The sequence below is a fragment of the Muntiacus reevesi genome, chromosome 18 (genome assembly GCF_963930625.1).
Source record: "Muntiacus reevesi chromosome 18, mMunRee1.1, whole genome shotgun sequence".
Taxonomy (NCBI): Eukaryota; Metazoa; Chordata; class Mammalia; order Artiodactyla; family Cervidae; genus Muntiacus; species Muntiacus reevesi.
This window is the reverse complement of record NC_089266.1, coordinates 14,379,307-14,399,336: the sequence shown is the minus strand read 5'-3', so window position 1 is coordinate 14,399,336 and position 20,030 is coordinate 14,379,307. Positions and strand designations below refer to the sequence as shown.

General features: G+C 48.0%; 1 pseudogene; it reads right to left on the bottom strand.

Moving 5' to 3' along the window:
* Positions 1–242: 242 nt before the first annotated feature.
* LOC136150103 (intercellular adhesion molecule 2-like) lies at positions 243–14,649 on the bottom strand (annotated as a pseudogene).
* Positions 14,650–20,030: the final 5,381 nt, after the last annotated feature.

Here is a 20,030-nt window from a genome sequence, read left to right as displayed (position 1 = left end):
GCAACCCATTCCAGTATTCTTGCCAGGGGAATCCCATGGACAGAGAAGCCTGGGGGCTACAGTCCACGGGGTTGCAGAGTCGGACAGGTCTGAAGCGACTGAGCACCGCACAGACAGGACCAGGGGCAGGAGAGTCTGATGCTGTGACCTGTTCCCTGTGCACCATCCCCGGGTCTCCCTGGAGGGTCAACAGGAGGAGGAGACGGAGCCCCAGGAGGAGGCCCTCTGGTTTTCCACCACCACTACCCGCCCTGCCCGATGCCTGCCCGGGCCCCCTGCTCCCCTGGCCAGGCACTCTCCCTCTCCTCCCCTTCACCAACCCTGCTTGTGGGATTCAGCTGTGATTCAGTACCACCCTCCTGCATCTGGGGAAAAGGGGGTGTAAGTGAGGCTGGGGCTCTGGGTGCTGCCAGGGCCTTTTTCTGGGGCTGGAAGAGCTGGCCAGGGGCTGGGGGTGGGGTGGGAAGACTTGTGGGTGAAATTGCTGATGACACCCTGGGAACTCTAATGGGGGGGGTTTCTTTTCTTTTCTCCATTTCAGTTGAGCTGTGCCCCAAGCCCCACCCACAGGTGCCACGGGAACTGTGGGTGCAGATGTACCCCTGGCTTCAGATAGGGACTGGGCGGGTCGTCAGCAGGGTTGGGGCAAGGGGTGGATCCGAAGGTAGGAAGGGCCATGTGCACTGGGGAGGTGGGGGGTGGTCTTATGTCATCACCACAGACAAGGGCTCTGTCCCCTTAACTCTTCCTTGGGGTCCACTGAGGCAGGGGGCAGTCACGATGAGGGTGCTTCTTCCCCAGACTACTACAATGCCAAGAGCCCCGTGATATGAGAACAGACATTAGCCCTGGGGCCCAGGCCAGCTTCATCGCCGAGCTGGAAACAGCCCTGGAGGCACTGTGTCCCTCCTGTGCCTGCCAACCCCTTTCTACACCTGGCAACCCTTCTTACCCTCCTATCCCCAACCAGGCCCTCTCCCCAGGGTGAATGAGTCCCATCTCCACCACACGGAGACCTTGAACCAACCTGATCTCTGATCCGGGTGAGAGCCCCTTAAAGCCCCGTCCAGGCCCCAGAAGCCACAAAAGGCCAACCTTGTCCCATTGATCGCTGCCCCTACTGGCAGAGGCCTGGGAGACGGAGCCCTCCCTCGACCTCCTCCCCTTACCCTCTCTCTGGATGACCAGGACTGCGAGGTCTCCATTTAGCCCAATAACAGAACTGGGGGTAAAAGGCGAGGACTGCTTGGTTTCCATGGCTCTCCGAAGGCCCAGAGTGATGGGGGAGGCCTGGCAGGGAGGTTCCTGGAGCCAAGCCATTGGGCCCCCACACTCACCCTTGGATGCTGGCTCTGTTGGCAGAAGAGAGAAGTCAGAGCCATGTCCTGGAGGGCCACGTGGAACAGAGTGTCTCTCTGCCCCTCTGGGCCAGGCAAGTCTCCCCACCCTCCGTCAGGAGGAAGGAGTCACTCAGGGTCCCATGAGGCTGGGTGCCTGGTGCCTGGGCAGGTCGGTCTGGGGACACGCCAGGGCATGGGTTTGCTGGGGCTTTGGAAGGCCTCCGAAGGAGTGGGCGGATGGGGATGGGGGAGACATTTGGAGACAGAAGTCCAGCCAGGCCTGGTGGCTCCCCTTCCTGGCCATTCCCAGGAGGAGACACGAAGGCACAGGGTTAAGTCCAGGTGTTTGTGTTCAGGCTGTTTGCCTTGGTCCCCCAGCCAGGCCTGGACCGCACCCTAAGGAGCCACAGTGAGCTCCAGTGGCTGCCGTGCCAGTGGCCACGCCGCTCACACAGGCGGTGCCCGGTGGCTCCGTCTCAGCCTCTTCTTAGTGGCGTGCACTCAGTTGTGACCCGTCCACCGCCAGTGCCACCTCTCAGTTCAGTTCAGTTCAATCACTCAGTCATGTCCAACTCTTTACAACCTTATGGACTGCAGCACGCCAGATCTCCCTGTCCCTTACCAACTCCCAGAGTTCACTTGAACTCATGTCCATTGAGTAGGTGATGCCATCCAATCATCTCATCCTCTGTCATCCCCTTCTCCTCCCGCCTTCAATCTTTCTCAACATCAGGGTTTTTTCAGATAACTCAGTTCTTCACATCAGGTAGCCGAAGTATTGGAGTTTCAGCTTAAGCATCAGTCCTTCCAATGAATATTCAGGACTGATCTCCTTTAAGATGGACTGGTTGGATCTCCTTGCAGTCCAAGGGACCCTCAAGAGTCTTCTCCAACACCACTGTTCAAAAGCATCAATTCTTCGGCGCTCAGCTTTCTGTATAGTCCAACTGTCACATCCATACATGGCTAGTGGAAAAATGATAGTTTTGACTAGACAGACCTTTGTTGGCGACGTAATATCTCTGCTCTTTAATATGCTGTGTAGGTTGCTCATAATTTTTCTTCCAAAGAGCAAGCGTCTTTTAATACCATGGCTGCAATCACCATCTGCAGTGATTTTGGAGCCCCCAAAAGTAAAGTCAGTCACTGTTTCCATTGGTTTCCCCATCTATTTTCCATGAAGGGATGGGACCAGTGATGATGCCACCTCTGGGTGAAGACAAAGCACAGGAGGATGAATGTCACAAACAAGAGCAGCAGCGCTCTCATGATCACGATGATTGTCACCATCTGGTTGTCGGGTATGGGCTCTGGGGAAGGAAGGGGTAGAGGTCACAGAAGTCCTCTGGTCCTAATTTCCAGGCTTAAGGGGGAGTATCTGTCCACCCATCACCCATCCACCCACCCCCGGGCATCCTGCTGTCACTCTGCATTGCAGGGATGAATGGACCGGGATCCAGGCCACCAGCCAGCCTCTGTGAGATCATAGGGCAGATGGACTCAGATGGTCCCCTTGCCATGGGCTACCAGACCTCATGGCCTGGACCGTGGCGTGGTCCAGTCCAAGCCCCTCCCTGGGGAGAGATGAGGGAGCTTCAGCCAGACTCTCTGACGACAAAGAGAATCTTGGCGATCTAGGGTCACAGAAGAGCAGGGCTCCAGGGGACCTTAGGGATCAGTCAGGTCAAATTTATCATTGCAGAGAGCGGTCAAGGCCAGAGAGAGGAGCCTGACTTGGTTAAGGTCACCCAGCTCACTCATGACCAAGCAACTAGTCAGGGTCCAAGCTAGGAACTGGCCAGGAGCTCCAGGGAACCCCAGGGATCAAGTGTGGTTTCCCCGAGTGCCTCCCCGGAGCGAGCAGAGAGTGGGGCAAAGGTGTTTTCTTCCCCTGAGGGACTGAAAGTGAATGCGCCCCCCCTCCTGATCTGTGGGCTCCCCCTCACCTTTGACTTCAAGCCTCTGGGGATCTGAGACCCTGTGGACGAGGCCACCGCCTCGAGAGTGCAGATCCATCAGGGCCTCACATGAGAAGTTATAGAGGCCGTCTTCCCTGTGAGCTGTGGTGTTGTGGGTGACCACGGCATCTTGGGGGGAAAGTGCTGTCCCCACAAAGGTCTGATTGCACAAGATGTCAGTACCACGGAGCAGGGTGACTGTGAGGCATTCGAGGGGGCCCACAGCGGGGACCCTGCACTCGATGGTGAATAGTGTCCCTATGGCCACTGACGTGGGCGACAGCATCAGTAGCACTTGCTTTGGAGGGTCTGCAGGAAAGCGGAAGGGAGGTCTGGTCAGGATGGGTGTGCATCTCCGCAGGCCCCACCCAGCCCAGACCATCCCCTGTGACCACCGTGTTCTCAGGATTTACGGTGGGCTGAGCTAAGGAAGGAGGAAGTAGTTCAGGGTGGAGGATGTACTGGGTGGTAGTTTTAGGGACATGATGACTTCTGCAATGGACAAGAATGGAGGTGCCCTGGTGTCTACAAAGAAAAGGTTCAGAGTCTGTTCAGTCAACAAGAAAGATAAAAAAGTTTGGGCTGTGTCTCTTTCCTCTCCTTAATTTCAACAGACACTTCAATTGTGAGATTATCAGAGGCGGGGGCAAGAGTCAGGCCTGCCTTGGATTTCAGGATCACGTTTAAAACTATCTCTATCCCTTAGCTATTAAACTCCATGGTTCCCTGAGTTCCCTTTAAAAAAAAAAAAAGATTTATTTCTTTGGTTGTTCCAGGTCTTAGTTGTGGTATGTGGGATCTAGTCCCCTGACCAGGGATCAAACCCGGGTCCCCTGCATTGGGAGTGCTGAGTCTTAGCCATTAGACCTCCAGAACATCTCTCTAGATTCATTTCTGAACTAGAATACCTAGCCTCCATTACAACAGGATAATATGGTAGATTTAGGACATGTTTCTACTCATTTGATCACTGGTGACAGTTCTGAGCGATACCCTGGGTGCTGAGCTTCTGAGGGAACCCCGGTCTCTCCATGGTCTCTGTGGCCTGTGGGCAGGTGTGTGTGTGTGTGATGGTCACACATTTGCAAAGGGCCCTCAGGGGGAGATAGGACCAGGACCTTCTCCCCAGGAGGTGAATGGGTTAGTGGAGAGTATGCCAGCCCTCCTGATGGGGTCCCTGCTTCTTGTCACAGGATGCGGGGTGTTCTGGTGATGGGGGTGCTCCCCAGCTGGGAAGACTGTGGGAAACGACTTTTAGATCCATCTAAACCTTGCTTGGATTGCTTGCTTCTGAGCAAATCTGAAAATCCTGGTTGCTGGCACGGTTCAAGGAGGCCAGGGGAGGGTGTGAGCAAGTTCTGAGCCTGTGGCCTAGATCCAGGAGCCCAGGGAGGTGGGGCCATAGGAGAGCGCCCAGGCGCAATTACAGAGCAGCTCTGGGTGGGTTTGCAGACACAGCCTCCGGCCTCGGGGAGCAGGGCCCCGTGGGCGACACTCACAGAACACGGTGATGTGGAAAACTTTCGTCTCCTGCTTGCCACCGCAGGTGAAACTGCACAGGAGCTCCTCATCCTTGGAGATGTTGTAGACCTTGAACAGCTTCCACTGAGTCTGGCTCTCCAGGACAGGTTGTTTAGGGCTGTCTCCAGAACAATTCTCTTGGGGTCCGTACAACTGGCAGTACAGTTAATGAACTGAGACTCTCCAGACCCCACCATCAGTCGCTCTGGCCCCTCGAACGCCTTCTCACCAGACCCTGGAAGGACAGAAAACATTGGGCAGCAGACACCCCCGCTGCCCTGCCCGATGGGGCTGCCCACGATGGGCAGTCTGATCAAGGGGTGCCCTCTGCTCCTCTCTCCTTGTTCAGACATTACTGCCTCTGGTCTAGACGGAGGGGGATGCGCCCTAGTTGTCTCCCTGCCCCTGATGCTCTCCCAGCTGGTCCCCTCCAGGTGAGTCTTCCTCATGCACCTCTCCTATCCCCAAGAAGATTGTATTAGAACTCAACTCCAGGCCAAATGACCCCTCCTCTGCTAAAGTCTCCCTGAAATGGAGGTGGATTGTGTCCTCTCAGGCCCCGTGTCCATGAATTTGGCTCCTCCCTCACTACCCTCTCTTCTGCAAATCCTTGTAGAACACCAGCTGCATGGCAGGCACTGGTCTAGGCTCTGGGGAGCATCAGAGATGGAAGAAGCTCAAAGCTTGCCCTTGTGGAGCTCGCAGTGCCGCGAGGGACACAGTAACAAACTAGAGAAGTAGCCAGCCTGTCAGTTGGTGGGAAGTGCCTGGCAAAGGAAATAGGGAGTGGGGCGGGCGGTCACGTAATACTGTGCTCTGGACAGGTTTCATGGAAATGGTGACATTTGAGCAAAGGATGAAGGAGATGGAAGGAACTTGGCTGTCAGGTATCTGCAGAGGGCAGAGAACCACCAGCGCTAAGACCCTGGGCAGAGAGGAGACCAGGATGGTCGGAGCCCAGTGAGGAAGAAGGCCAAGAATCTGAACTGATCTCAGCCAGCTGGACCTGTGCTGTGGCCTGTGTTCCCACCACTCCTGCATGCCCCACCTAACCCTCAGCTGGGGCTAGAGGGAGGCTCTGCAGGGAGAGAGAGAGAGCTGCATTTGAATCTGAAGTTTGCCAGCTCTGTGGTCTTGGGCAAAGTGCTTTCTCTTTCTGAGCCTCAGTTTTCCATCTGTCAAATGGGTTAGTAATCCCTTTCCTGCATGGTTGCCATGAAAGCACCTGGCAGGTTTTCCAAAACAGAATACTGAGCACATGGAGGCATTCTCCTTCACACTCCCCTGGACTCCCCAGAAGGGGCTTCGTTTACACTTTGATGGTCAGCAGAAGACGATGCCCTCCACTGACCTTTGCTGTCCACTGGGCCACATCTGAAGAACAGCTGGGACATGCCCTCACCTCCCCTTGAGCCTCAGCCTCCCTTCATCTCCCCATCAGTCTCCACGACCTGCCACATCCACACACCCTGAAGTTATGGGGCCTGTTCAACCCAGTGTATGAAGACCAGGACCCCAGGCTGCTGCCCCAGGGTCACGGGGTCATGGGGAAACCAGGCTCACAGAGCAGCCCAAACCCGTGGCGGGTGGACGCTGTGTTCAAAGCCTCAGAGACTTCAGGACCAGGACCCCCTTCTCCGCCTGATACTAGGGGTACGGGTGACCTACCCTCTGGCTGGCACACACCCAGTCAGGATCTCCAGGCTCACCTGGGCATCAGATCAGGGCGAGAAAGGCTATGAGCAGTCCCAAGCCATCCCCAGCCACCAAAAGGGGACATCTCGAGTGGCATCCGCAGGTTTGCAGGAAATAGCCGAGGACTGCCGGGAGAGACGTGAAGGGTACTGGTCAGGAAGGGGTGACCTGCAGCTGCAGTCCGGAGCTCCCAGCGTTCCTAAGCTGATGACCGTATTTCCTCTCATTATCTGAGTGGTCTTGGGGAGGCCACATGGAAGGCCAGTTCCCAGGGCCACAGGTCTACGAGAAACTGGGCAGAGCAAGCCAGGAAGCAGCTGATAGGTGGGACATAGCCTAGTCCTCCTGCACGCTGCCATCAGAGGTGGGCGAGCACCCGGGGCTCATGTGTGTGTGATGTGTGTGCACTCGGGACACGGACCGCTACAAGCCCCAAATCCGGGGAGCCCCGAATCCCACAGGACTCATTATTGGGGTCAAGAAAGGAGGGGCTTTCCAAGCTGGAAAGAGGGTTTGGGAGGCGATAGCTCGACATTCTCCTGCTTCCTCTGCCCCTCCCCTCAGATTTCTGGTGAGGCACACGGCCCCAGGCACTTTCCTCTCTCTAAGCTGAATGTGACTTCAGTTACTAAGACAAGGAGGAAGGAGAAGGAAACCAGCGTTTCACTGATGCCTGTTCTCTGCTAGGGACTAAGTTAAGGTTTTAATACATTGTCTCATTATCACAGCAAATCTTCCAATTTTGATTGTGCATCTGAGGAAGTTCAGGGCTCAGGTGAATTAATAACTTGCCTAAATCACAAAAATATTAGGTGATGGTCCTAAGGTGAGAACTTAGGAATGAGGAGTGGCTGGTTGGAGAAATGGTGGCTGCCGGGGATTAAAGGGAGGGAGAAATGGACTGAAAGAGCAGAGAAGATTTTAGGACAGAGAATCTACTGTTTGCTACTACAATGGTGCACAGGTGTCAGTACACACTTGTCCAAACCCACAGAATGTACACACCAAGACTGAACCGTAATGTCAACTATGGTCTTTGGGTGATAATGATGTGTCAATGCAGGTGCGTCAATCATAAGAAATGGACCACTCTGGTGGGGGATGTTGATAATAGGAGAGGCTGTACATGTGTGGGGACAGGAGGTATGTGGGAACTCTCCACTTCCCCTAAGTTTTGCTGTAAGCCTAAAACTGCTTTTATTTTAAAAAATGGAGATAGTGGAGGACAGAGGAGCCTGGTGTGTTACAGTCCATGGGTTTGAAAAGAGTCAACACAACTTAGAGACTGAACAGCAACAACAGAAAAATAGCTCAGACACACCACCTTGAACGACAATCTTCTTGGTTAGGATTCCTGTCAACTATGGATTGTTGTTGAACATGCAGGCTTTTAGGATTTTCTTGTTAGGGTTTCCCTGGTGTCCAGTTGTTAAGACTCTTGCTTCCACACAAAGGGTGAGCCTTGGATCCCTAGTCTTTTATCCCCTAGGAATTAACATTCCATATGCGCATTGCATGGCCAAAAAGAAAGAAAATGCAGGCTTTTAAACTCAGTTTTTAGCAGGGTTTATAGGGAGTCATTTGCTCAATCATTCCTAAATTCTCATCTCAGATTACATTTTAAACATATTTAAACACAAAACTTAGATCTACATTTTTTATGAGGCACATCTAATGAATAAGAGTGTGGAATGGTTGAAAGTCAAAGAATGGTAAGATACACCAGGCAAAAAAAAACCAGGAAAGTTCTGTTTGTATCAAGCAAAAAGGAATTTTAAAACAAAAATATTTATTAGGGACAGAGTGAATACCTAGATTAAAGGATCAGTTCATCTGGAAATTATAAGAGTTCTAAACTTGTAAGCACTTAGTTAGAAGGAACAACAGAGAGATAAAATCATGATCATAGCAAGAAATTTTAATACAACATCTCTCTATTATGAATAATGAAGCAAATGTGAAAAGATGATCAACATCATTAATCATCAGGGAAATGCAAATCAAAACCGCATTGAGATATCACCCACCACTGTCAGAATGGTTATCATCAAAAAGAGAAGAAACAAAAAGCATTGGCAAGGTTGTGGAGAAGAGGGAACCCTCTTGTACTCTTGGTGGGGTTGTAAATTGCTGCAACTGCTGTGGAAAAAAGTGTGGAGGTGCCTCAAAACATTAAAAATAGAACTGCCGTATGATCCAGCAATTTTACCTCTGGGTATTCCTCTGAAGAAACCAAGAGCACTAATTCGAAGACATGTATGCACACAAATGTTCACTGTGGCACCATTTCCAATAGCCAACATGTGGAAGCAAATTAAGTGTTCATCAATGGATGCATGGATCAAGATGTGGTTGTATATCTACACAACGGAATATTATTCAGCCATAAAGAATGAAATCTTGCCATTTTCAGCAACACAGATGGAGCTGGAGGGCGTTATGCTAAGTGCAGTGAGTCAGACTAGGACAATTACCACATATGATCTCACTTGTATGTGGAATCTGAAAAACAAAACAAACAAAACCAGAACCAGGCTCCTAAATACAGACAAAGAATGGGTGGTGGCTGGAGATTAAGGGGCTGAGAGGGTCCAAAATGGGCGAATGGGATCAAGAGGTACAAAGTGCCAACTATAAAATAAACCACAGGGATGTAACACAGGGAATATGGTCAAATAATATGTTGATAACTCTGTATGGAGAGAGGTGGATACTAGTCTCATTGTGGTGATAATTTCAAAATGTATGCAAATACCAAACCACTGTGTAGAACATCTGAAGCTTACATAACATTGTACATTATAGGTCAACCTAAAAATTTTAAATAATATATCTAGTAATTCACAAAGAAGACTATACAGATTCATAGGAACAGAAAGTAGAACAGTGGATGCCAGGGGCCTAGGGGCAGGGGGGGGATGGTGAGCTGTTTGTTTAATGGGTACAGAGTTTCAGTTTCACAAGTTAAAAAAGTTTCAAGATCCATTGTGAAACAATGTGAATGTAAGACAACCATATGTACATTTAAAAATGGTAAAGGGGTGAAATTTATGTTATGTGTGTTTTAGCATAATCGAATATTTAATTAATACAATATTATAAATCAATTACACTTCAATAAAGTTAAAAATTAAAAGACTATAAATCATTTATGCCAAGAAATATGAAACCAAGTAGACCAAATCTTAGAAAAAGTAGAACTTACCTAACTTGATTGAAGAAGAAATAAAAAGCCTGAATAGTTCTACAACTAATAAAAAATTACATCCATAATTTGAAATCTTCCCACATAGAAAACATCAAATCTAGACAGTGTTACAGAAGTTTAAATAGGGATAATTCTAATTTTACAAAAGCTCTTTCTGAGAATGGAAATAGCAGGAACATGCTCTCTTTCTTTGAGGCCAGTGTAACCTTAATACCCAAATGAGACAAATTAGGATGAAACAGAAAAATTAAATTATAAAATTATAATTTATATTATATTTTATATTCTATTTTAATGTATATTATAAATATTTTTATATTATATTTATATTATACATATTTTGTTTATATTATATTATATATTATATTATATATTCACTCATGAATATAAATGAAAAATAAGAAAAATACAAACCTAGCAATGTATTAAAAATATTAGACATCATATCCAAGTTAGGCTTAGCTATGAAAAGTTGGTCGAACAATAGAAGAGAAAGCTATGAAGGTCATTTATTATTGGTGGTAATAGTAAACTTTGGTGCTCTATGTCACTTTGCTTATGCGCGCCTCTAAAATCAGCTGCATTTACAGTGGATAATTTCCTGCAACCTTATACTCATCTTGTGCTCCAGGGTCCCACCTCAGGTTTACACCGTGTTTCTCTTTGCTTTTCTTCCTCAGTCTTCTTCAGTGCTTTAGGAGTCACTACTACTAGTGTTTCCCAGAAGCCTAGGAGTGTCAAGTTCCCTAACATGAAACCCTCAACCAACAAGAGGCCAAGAACTGGCAGATACAGCTCCAGCCTCATTCTTTTGGATAGGCGATTCTGGCCAGCATCCTATAGACCTATCAGAGGTCCTGACAGACTTGAACTTCCTTTGCTGACACCTGCAACATCAGTTATGCATCTTCTATTGGCTTTCTCTCCTTCCCTGCCCCAGTCTTCCTGTTCCTTATTTCCTGCTTCCTGGCTTCAATAATTAAATAATCTACCTGAAATAATCTACCTGAGCTGTAGTCCTTGTTGCAAGCTCTACTTTTGAAGGAGCCCAGAGTAAAAACTTACATTATTGTTTTAAGAAGGAAAAACATATGATCATCTTAATAGATATAGGGGAAAAAAATGATGACATTCAACATTCTTTCATGACAAAAGCTCTGAGCAAGCTAGATGGAAATGTCCTTAATGTGATAAAGGAAAATCAGAGAAAGTTTTCCTATGTCCTATTATTTATTTTACATATGCATTATTTTCTTTGATGAGGAAATTTTAGGACATTTCCTTCAAAATCCAGAACCAGACAAGGATGACAACTATCTCTGCTTCTATGCAACATTTCCCACAGGTGCTAGACAATATAGTAAGACAAGAAAAAGAAATTAAAGGCCTAGGCATAGGAAAAGAGTAAAACCATCAGTATTTTCATATAATATGGTTGCCTAGGTAGAAAATCCAAATGAATGATCGATTGGATGAATGATTCAACATAAGAGATTTTCACAAGACGGTTAGCTGTGAGACCAATATCCAAAAAGAAATTGCTTTTGTGTATAACAGTAATATACAAAAATGTAATTTAGGACTTTCCTCATGGTCCAGTGGTAAGACTCTACACTTATACTGCAGGGACCACAGGTTTGACCCTGGTCAGAGAAGTTCTGCATGCTGCATGGAGCATCCAGGGGGAAAAAGTAATTTAAAAAGCACACAATGTATAGCAGCAAAAAGATAAAAATTATATGTGTGTATATATATATATATATATATATATATATATATATATATATACACAGAAGCAAAAAGATAGCAAAATGTACATAAGACCTATAGTAAGAAAGTTATAAAACACTATTGAAAAACATTAAGTACAATTTAAATAAATGTAGAACCAGCCCATGTTCATGACTAAGAGAGTCAATATTTAATGAGGACGATCCTCTTCCCACAGATTTAATGAAATTCCAATGGATCCTAATAAGGGTTTCATGGTCCACAAAAGATAATTCTACAACTTACTATGGAAAGAACAAAAGGACCAAGACACTCCTAAAGAAAAATAAAATGAGGGAATTTGCTACTAGTATTAAGACTTACTATAAAATATGATATTAGTATAGATGTAGGCAGATTAACCAATGGAACAGCATAAAGTGCCTAGAAATAGACTTGAATGAAACTCTGACACACGGCAAAACTGGCATTGTAGATCAATGGCTGAAAGAAGGATATATAAATAAATAATGCTAGATCAAGTTAACTATATGGAGAAAAAAGATGGGAAATGTATCCCTACCTCACATGGAATGAAGAAATCAATTCTATCTAATTTAAAGATTCATATGTAAAAGAACACTTTAAAAACTTTTATAAGAAAATATCTTTAGTTGCTAAGTCATGTCCAACTCTGTGACCCCATGGACTGTAGACCACCAGGTTCCTCTGTCCATGGGATTTCCCAGGCAAGCATACTGGAATGGGTTGCCATTTCCTACTTCAGGAAGCTTTTCTGATCCAGGGGTCAAACCCTCAGCTACCGCAGCGGCTCTTGCATTGCAGGCAGATTCTTTACCGCTGAACCACTGGGAGGCCCTTGAGAAAATATAGGAAAGTATTTTTATGTCCTTGGGGCAAGGAAAGACTTCCTAAGCAAGACCTCAAGATCACCACTGCTAGAATAAGCAACTGATAATTTTGAGTATATTAAAGACATGATGAACATTTCAAAGAAAACAAAACCTCTCAACTAATGAAAAGATGCTTTCACTCAGTAAGAGCAAGGGAAATTAAAACCACAATGAGGAACCACTTTATATCTACTAGATTGGCAGAAGTTAAGAAAGTCGACAAGACCAATTGTTAGAGAGGTTATGGGTCACTAGGAACTCGTATGTTGCTGGTGAGAGTGTATTTTGGTTCTCTGAGAAATAATGAGGCATTATCTTCTAATGCTGAATAGTGTTATAACCTATAACCCACAATTCCACCCTTAGATATATGCCCTGGAGAAATTTTTGTACCAAGAACCAGAAGACCTGTCCTCTTCTTACTATCTGTGTGACCCTGAGCAAGTCGTTTTAATCTCTGTGTGCCTCAGTTTTCTCTTCTGTAAAATGGGATTAACCATAGCACGTTCCTTATGGGGATGGTGTGTAGATTAAACTAATTAAATGACAATATTTAAAAGTATATGAAACAGTAGCTGGCACACAGAATATGTCCTATAACTATTTCATAAAATGAAATAAATGGATGTGATAAAGCACTAAATTAAAAGAATCAAGAGAACAATAGAAACAGACTTGGGGAGGGTGGTTATTAAGTCTGGGAGGGAGGTGAGTAGCACAGGAGGTAGACGGAAAGTTTAGCAGTAGTTCATCCTTGGGTTGAGTGTCGGGTTCAGGGCTGTTCGTTATATTATCTTACTGTACAATGCACATGTATGTTACATGTAAGTGTTCATTATGTGTCACATATTAAATTTTACAAAAAGAATACAAAGGGAAAAGAGAAATTCCTACATATCTAGAAAAAAGAGGCTCCTTGAGACTATGAACCACAGGATAGGAAAGTCCCTTCTAACCAGGGAGGACTTCATTGAATGGGATTCATCAGGAACCTTGGGTGTGACCCCAAGAGACTGGGGACTATACTTGTCCCCTAAGCACCAGCTCTGAGCTCAGTCCAGATGCCTTGGGCCCGCGTGGGCCATGGTGGGGAGGCAGCCCCACGCTTCTAAGTCAGTTATGTGGTTGACAGAGTAGCAGAGGAAGAGAAAGGACAAAAACAGGAAACAACCACAAAGCAATACACTGCCGGACTCAGAGAGACGGCTGACATGAGCTCCTCCTCATGCAACGACCGACCAGTTGAAGGAAATTCTGCTGCATATCAGCCCCTGGGCATATGGGAGGCCTGGAAGGAGTGGGTGAGGCCCAGGAAAGGGCAAAAACAAGAACTCAAGTGTTGATTGACAATCTATCCCAAGCCCTTTCCACTCTGCCAAGAGAGAAGCACGGAGCATCACCTTACCTGTATCAGCTAACGGGTGTCTCCGTGATGGGGAAAGAGGGTGGCAGGGGTCCAGCCTCCAGCAGCCATTGTTCCCTGGGCTGCTGCTGGTTCAAGAGTGTCACCTGGTTTTTGACTGAATTCCTCTCTCAGAAGTCATGTGCTTCCTGTCCCAGCTCTGATATCTGACTATGACTTTCTGTTTATTACCTCTTTCTTTAAACCACAATAAATACACACCAGGGTTTATAGGTGAAGAATCCACCTGCCCATGTGGGAAATAATCCCTGAGTCGGTAAGATCCCCTGGAGAAGGAAATGGCACCCCACTCCAGTATTCTTGCCTGGGAAATCCCATGGACAGAGGAGCCTGGCAAGCTACAGTCCCTTGGGTTGCAAAAGAGTTGGACATGACTCAGTGACTAAACAACAGCAACAACAAAATATGCACTCTGTAAAATTGACCATTCTAACCGTTTTTAGTGTAGGGTTCTGTGGCATTAAACACATTCACATTTTGTGTAACATCCACCACCATTCCTCTCTAGAACCACCACCCCTCACCCTCATCCCAAAGTGAACACCGCCCCTCTCCTTGAAACCCTGGCTTTCTATCCCCCTCCCTGCAGCCCTTGGCAACCACTGTTCTTTTGGTTTCTGAGTTTGACCACCTGTAACTGGACACTCCTGTGAGTGGAATCAGACATCATTTGTCCTTTTGTGACTGGCTTATTTCACCTAGTTTGATGTCCTCAAGGCTCATTCGTGCTATAGCACATTTGTTAGAATTTCCTTGCTTTTGAAGGCTAAATAGCATCTCCTTGGATGAATACACCCCATTAGGTTTATCTACTCATTGGTCAGTGGACACTTGGGATGATTCTTCCTGTGGTTCTTGTGACTAACACTTCTGTGGTCATGAGGGTACAGACAAGTCTTCAGGGTCCTGCTTTCAACTGTTTGAGGCAAATGCCCAGAAGTGGAATTGCTGTAGCCTATGATAGTTCCATGTTTTCTTTTTTTTTTTCCCGGCCATGCCCTGGGGCTTGCGAAATATGAGTTCCCCAACCAGGAATTAAACCTGGGTCACAGTGGTGGAAGTGCTGAGTATTAACCACTGGATCACCAGGGAATTCCCTCTCCACTATTTCTTTTGATGTGTGTTTTCTGTGCTTCTGAGGCCTTGGATGAATGAGACAGATCCAGGATGAGTCGCCCACTGAACCCCTGCAGAAGGCTTGTCAACATCAGGGAGCAGGGTCTTCCCTGTATTTGACACACCCTACTACCCAAAACTACTTACACCTAAGAATGATTGTGTTCTCAGATCTTTTCACATCTGCCACTTCACCCAGCAATTTAACAAACCCCTACCCTGGCAGAGTAGTTTTGCACCAACAGACAGTTTCAGAGCTCGGTGCTAGGCAGCCAGCTGGGCTCACCCACAAGCAGAGGTTTTGGTCTCATAGGTCTGCCCCTTAGCACCTACCACTGAAACTCCTGGCTTAGCAAAGACACAAATGAGGATGCATCTGGGATCAAGACAGGGCTTTCCTGGTGGCCAAGGGGTAAAGAGTCCACCTGCCAAAGCGGGGGGTACAGGAGACTGGGATTCGATCACTGGGTTGGGAAGATCCCTTGGAGAAGGAAATGGCAACCCACTCCAGTATTCTTGGCTGGAGAATCCCATGGACAGAGGAGCCTGGCGGCTACAGTCCATGGGGTTGCAAAGAGTCGGACATGAGTGAGCATGCACACATGCATGCAAGCGACCAGGACAGTTGAGGCCACAGTTGCTGAAATTCTGCTGGCTTTGAAGTGATCTCTCCTGGTACATTTGTGCCTCGATTTCTTCATGGAAGTTCTTTTGAAACCTTCCTCTCACAATGCTGGTCAAATGTTGGGGTGGGGTCATCAGGATCCAAGGCTTCGAGGGGCCCAGGGGACTTCAGAGTTTTAAACACAAATCAGGGTTGGAGTGTCATTCACTGTTTCCCCTCCTCCACTCCCCCTCTCCTTCTCGACCCATTTTGTGACTTCTGAGCAAATTGCTTTTCGGGTCTGTTTATTTCCTTCTCCTCTCTGCTAAGTTTCTTGTGCCTTCCCCTTTGAGCCACCAAGAGCAGGTTCAATAAATGTTGATTAGATTTAAGCTAATGGTTAGGTTTTATGAGACACGTGCGTGTATGCTAAGTTGCTTCAGTCATGTCCGATTCTGCAAGCCAATGAACTGTAACCTGCCAGACTTCTCTGCCCATGGGGTTTTCCAGGCAAGAACACTCAAGTGGGGTGCCACTTCCTACTCCAGGGGATCTTCCCAACCCAGGAATTGAAATGAACCCAGGTCTCCTGCATTGCATGTGGATTCTTTATGTGTGTGTATATATATGTATATACATATATATATATAATTCAATGTACTATACACCTGAAACTAACACAATATTACACAAATCACTATACTTAAAATTTTTAGAAAAATTTTAAAAAGTCAGTTAGATATTACCAGATGTTTATGGTTTCTAACTATTAGAGTGTGTGTCCAGGGTCAGAGGTGACAGTCACAGAGTCTGGGTCCAGGGGCAGCGATGGGACCTTGTCAGGCGAGTTCTGGGGCTTGGCCCTGACTGCCCTTTCTCCAACTTCTGTGTAAGCTCTGCAGCTGTAATGAGGCCACCCAGCCACAATCAGAAATGTGTCACAACAACAGAGAACCGCCTCAGTTCATTTGTCAGTGGATAAAAGGGCCACTGACATGCCCTAACCTAACTTCAAGAGAGGCTGGGACTGCCATCTTCCTGGGTTTCCAGAAAGAGGGAAACAAAATCTGATGAAAAGATAACATCATCTCTGCCGCCCCAAACACCATTCCTTCTTTATTCCCATTAATGAAAGGCAGTAGTTGGAGATGAGGGCACATCCTCGCTGGGAGAATCTCCAGTGAGTATATGAAAGGCCTCCGAGTGGCAATGCAGTAAACGGGGAATCTTTATTTGATTCGACGTTTCCTGAATGTATTTGGTCACTGAGCCTGTTTTTCTGAGTTTCACGTCCCTTGGAACTCTGAGGCTCGAACTTTGGGACGTGGTCCTGTGGGTCTTGGTTCTCTTATCTGTACCGGCTGCCTCTCAGTGCCTGGCATCTGGAGCAAGAGGTGACCCTGGGGAATCCTGGAGAATGGATGGCCACCCTACCCCAGCCCCACGGTGAACCCGTGAACCCTTCTTTCTGGTACCTCCCCACCCTGCTTCCTGTGTCACACCCCTTTTTCTAGGAACTCATCACAGGGAGGGGTGGCCCTCAGGCTTTATTTGGAAAGGACCCAAACCCAACTTCTGACCCAAAGGAGACTTCCCCTTAGTCTGTTCAGGGTGAGGCCCTTCCCCTCTGTTGGTTTCCTCCTGAGACCGTACCCGCTCCCTTGCAACCCTCCTCTGGCCTGGCTGGGCGGTTCAAGCTGTTAGCAGCCCTTCTCCCTCCCGGAGCTGGGATCTGCTGTCGGGGACCCTGAGTGCCCATTTCCAGCTTAGACCCTCATTCCTCATCACATGACAGACATCTGTGCCCCCACCAGTTCCTCCCACATCTCTCCAGGTCAAACTCCTGTGTCTTCAAATGTCAGTGAGTTTCCAGCCCCTCACGGCCCTCCATCTCTGGCCCTGTTGTTAATGCCAAGGCCGGACTTCTCATCATCTTTGTTTGGGCTCAGCATTCCAGTTTCTGGTATCTTCTGGAATCTTGATTGGGTCATGAATCATCTTGGTGATTGGTCACTCTTTCCAGCTCTGCATTGCCTGCAGATACACTTCCCTGGTGGCTCAGATGGTAAAGAATCCTGTTGCAATGTGGGAGACCTGAGTTTGATCCCTGGGTTAGGAAGATCCCCTGGAGAAGGGCATGGCAACCCACTCCAGTATTCTTGCCTGGAGAATCCCATGGACAGAGGAGCCCAGTGGGCTGCAGTCCCTGGGGTTGCAAAGAGTTGGACATGACTGGTGTGACTTAGCAGAGCAGAGGCAGACAGACTCACGAGCCTGTATTCCTATGGCTTCATCCAAGTCGCTGAGCCCGGCTGGGGAGGGGAAGGTGGATTTGGAAGCTCAGGGAGGAGGGGGTGGGAAGGGTACTAACTGGGCTCACCTGCCAACCCGCTCAGAGGCCAAGTTTACATACTCGGTTGCTGTCTTGCCGGCCCTGCCCTTCCTGTGTCTGGAAACGGCCCCCAGGAACCCCTGCCATTTTCCAATGCGGTCTCCCAGGGGCTGCCATGTTCTCACCAGCCCTGTTCATCTGCTCACGGTTAATTGGCCCAGACACAGGATCATGACCTGATTTTCTGCCTTGTCAAAGGGTCTGGTTTGTTTCTCACCAAAGAAAGGATGTTATGTGTTCTTTCTTTTAATATTTATTTATTTGGCTTCGCCTGGTCTGAGTTGTGGCATATAGTATCTTTGGGCTTTGTTGCAGCACGTGGGATCTAATTCCCTGACCAGGGATCAAACCTGGGCCCCCTCTGTTGGGAGCGTAGAGTCTTGTTTGCTGGACCACCAGGCAAGTCCAGTTAAGTGCTCTTGATCTTGAGGAAATACTGGTCTGCAGGGGGCGAGGACTGAGGCCAGCCAGACACCAGGGCACAGGTATCCCAGCTCAGTTCCTGCCTGGCCCCATGAGATAGACAAGCAGATGGGATTAACTGTGACTTTTTGTTATCATCTCCTGGAGCAATGGAACAGTGACAGATTTTATTTTCTTGGGCTCCAAAATCACTGCAGATGGTGACTGCAGCCATGAAATTAAAAGACTCTTACTCCTTGGAAGAAAAGCTATGACCAACCTAGACAGCATATTAAAAAGCAGAGACATTACTTTGCCGACAAAGGTTTGTCTAGTCAAAGCTATGGTTTTTCCAGTAGTCATGTATGGATGTGAGAGTTGGACTGTAAAGAAAGCTGAGCGTAGAAGAACTGATGCGTTTGTACTGTGATGTTGGAGAAGACTCTTGAGAGTTCCTTGGACTGCAAGATGTAACCAGTCCATCCTAAAGGAAATCAGTCTTGAACATTCATTGGAAGGGCTGAAGGTGAAACTACAATACTTTGACTATCTGATGAGAAGAACTGACTCATTTGAAAAGACCCTGATGCTGGAAAAGATAGAAGGCAGGAGGAGAAGGGGACAACAGAGGATGAGATGGTTGGGTGGCATCACCGACTGAATGGACATGAGTTTGAGCAAGCTCTGGGAGTTGATGATGAACAGGGAATCTGGCGTGCTGCAGTCTATGGGGTTGCAGAGTCGGACACGACTGAGCGACTGAACCAAACCTGAAGCTAAGGCATGTGTCTAGCACACAGGACAGAAATGGGCCAAATACAAAAAGGTAGTACAAACAAGTGTATTCACTGATGGAATACAATTGGGTATATCTGCACATACATCTAATAACTCTGGGGGGAAGAAAAAAAAGTCCATGGGCCTGGCCTGATGACCTGTTGGCCTCGCCCTGTTCTCAGAGGCGGGTGAGGGTGCTACCAGCCACCTCCCTCCCTGGCTTGGACCAGTCCAAGACATGACCCCAGCCTGGGCTCAATAGCTCCGTGGGGAATCTGAGAGCCGCATCAAGTGGCAGAAGGCAGCAAGCAGGTGCCAAGTGATGCCATCTAAACATCTCCTCCTCTGTTGCCCCCATCTCTTCCTGCCTTGCAGCTCCCTTCTGCTCCCTTGGACTTGGCTGCACCCAAGGACCTATGCTTCAGAGAGAGGGAGTGTCCTTGGCTCTCAGGGGTGCCCCTTGTGTCCCATGGGCGGGGATAGGGGTGGGAAGTGGGGGGATGGGATGCTGGTTGGCTGAGTGGAAGGAGCGAGTCTCCAGGCAGAGCCTTTGCTAAGCTGTTCTGGGGCTGGCGGGTCCTTGGGATCCTCTGGTGAATGACCCCTTCCTGGTGGTGCAAGAGAAAGCAGAGCATCCTCGGATGTCACCAGAGGGGATGCAGCCTGAGGGGTGAAAGCATGTTAGTAGGATCCTAAAATCCAACCAGGCTGGCCGCTGAGCTCGTGCCTCGGCGTGTGGGCAGACATCTTATGTGCTTTGGACACATGCAGGTCGTGTCTTTCCCACCGCTGTGTTGGCTGGGTTACCTCCCTGGTATTTCTCCCCTTTTGGATTTCCTGGACCAACAACCTATTTACACCTGCCCCAACCCCTGCCTCACCACGAGGCATGTGGGTCCTAACCTGGCCACCTTCCTGGAATTCAGCCTGAACCAGTACTTTAGGGGAAACTTTCTGCAGTGTTTCAAGG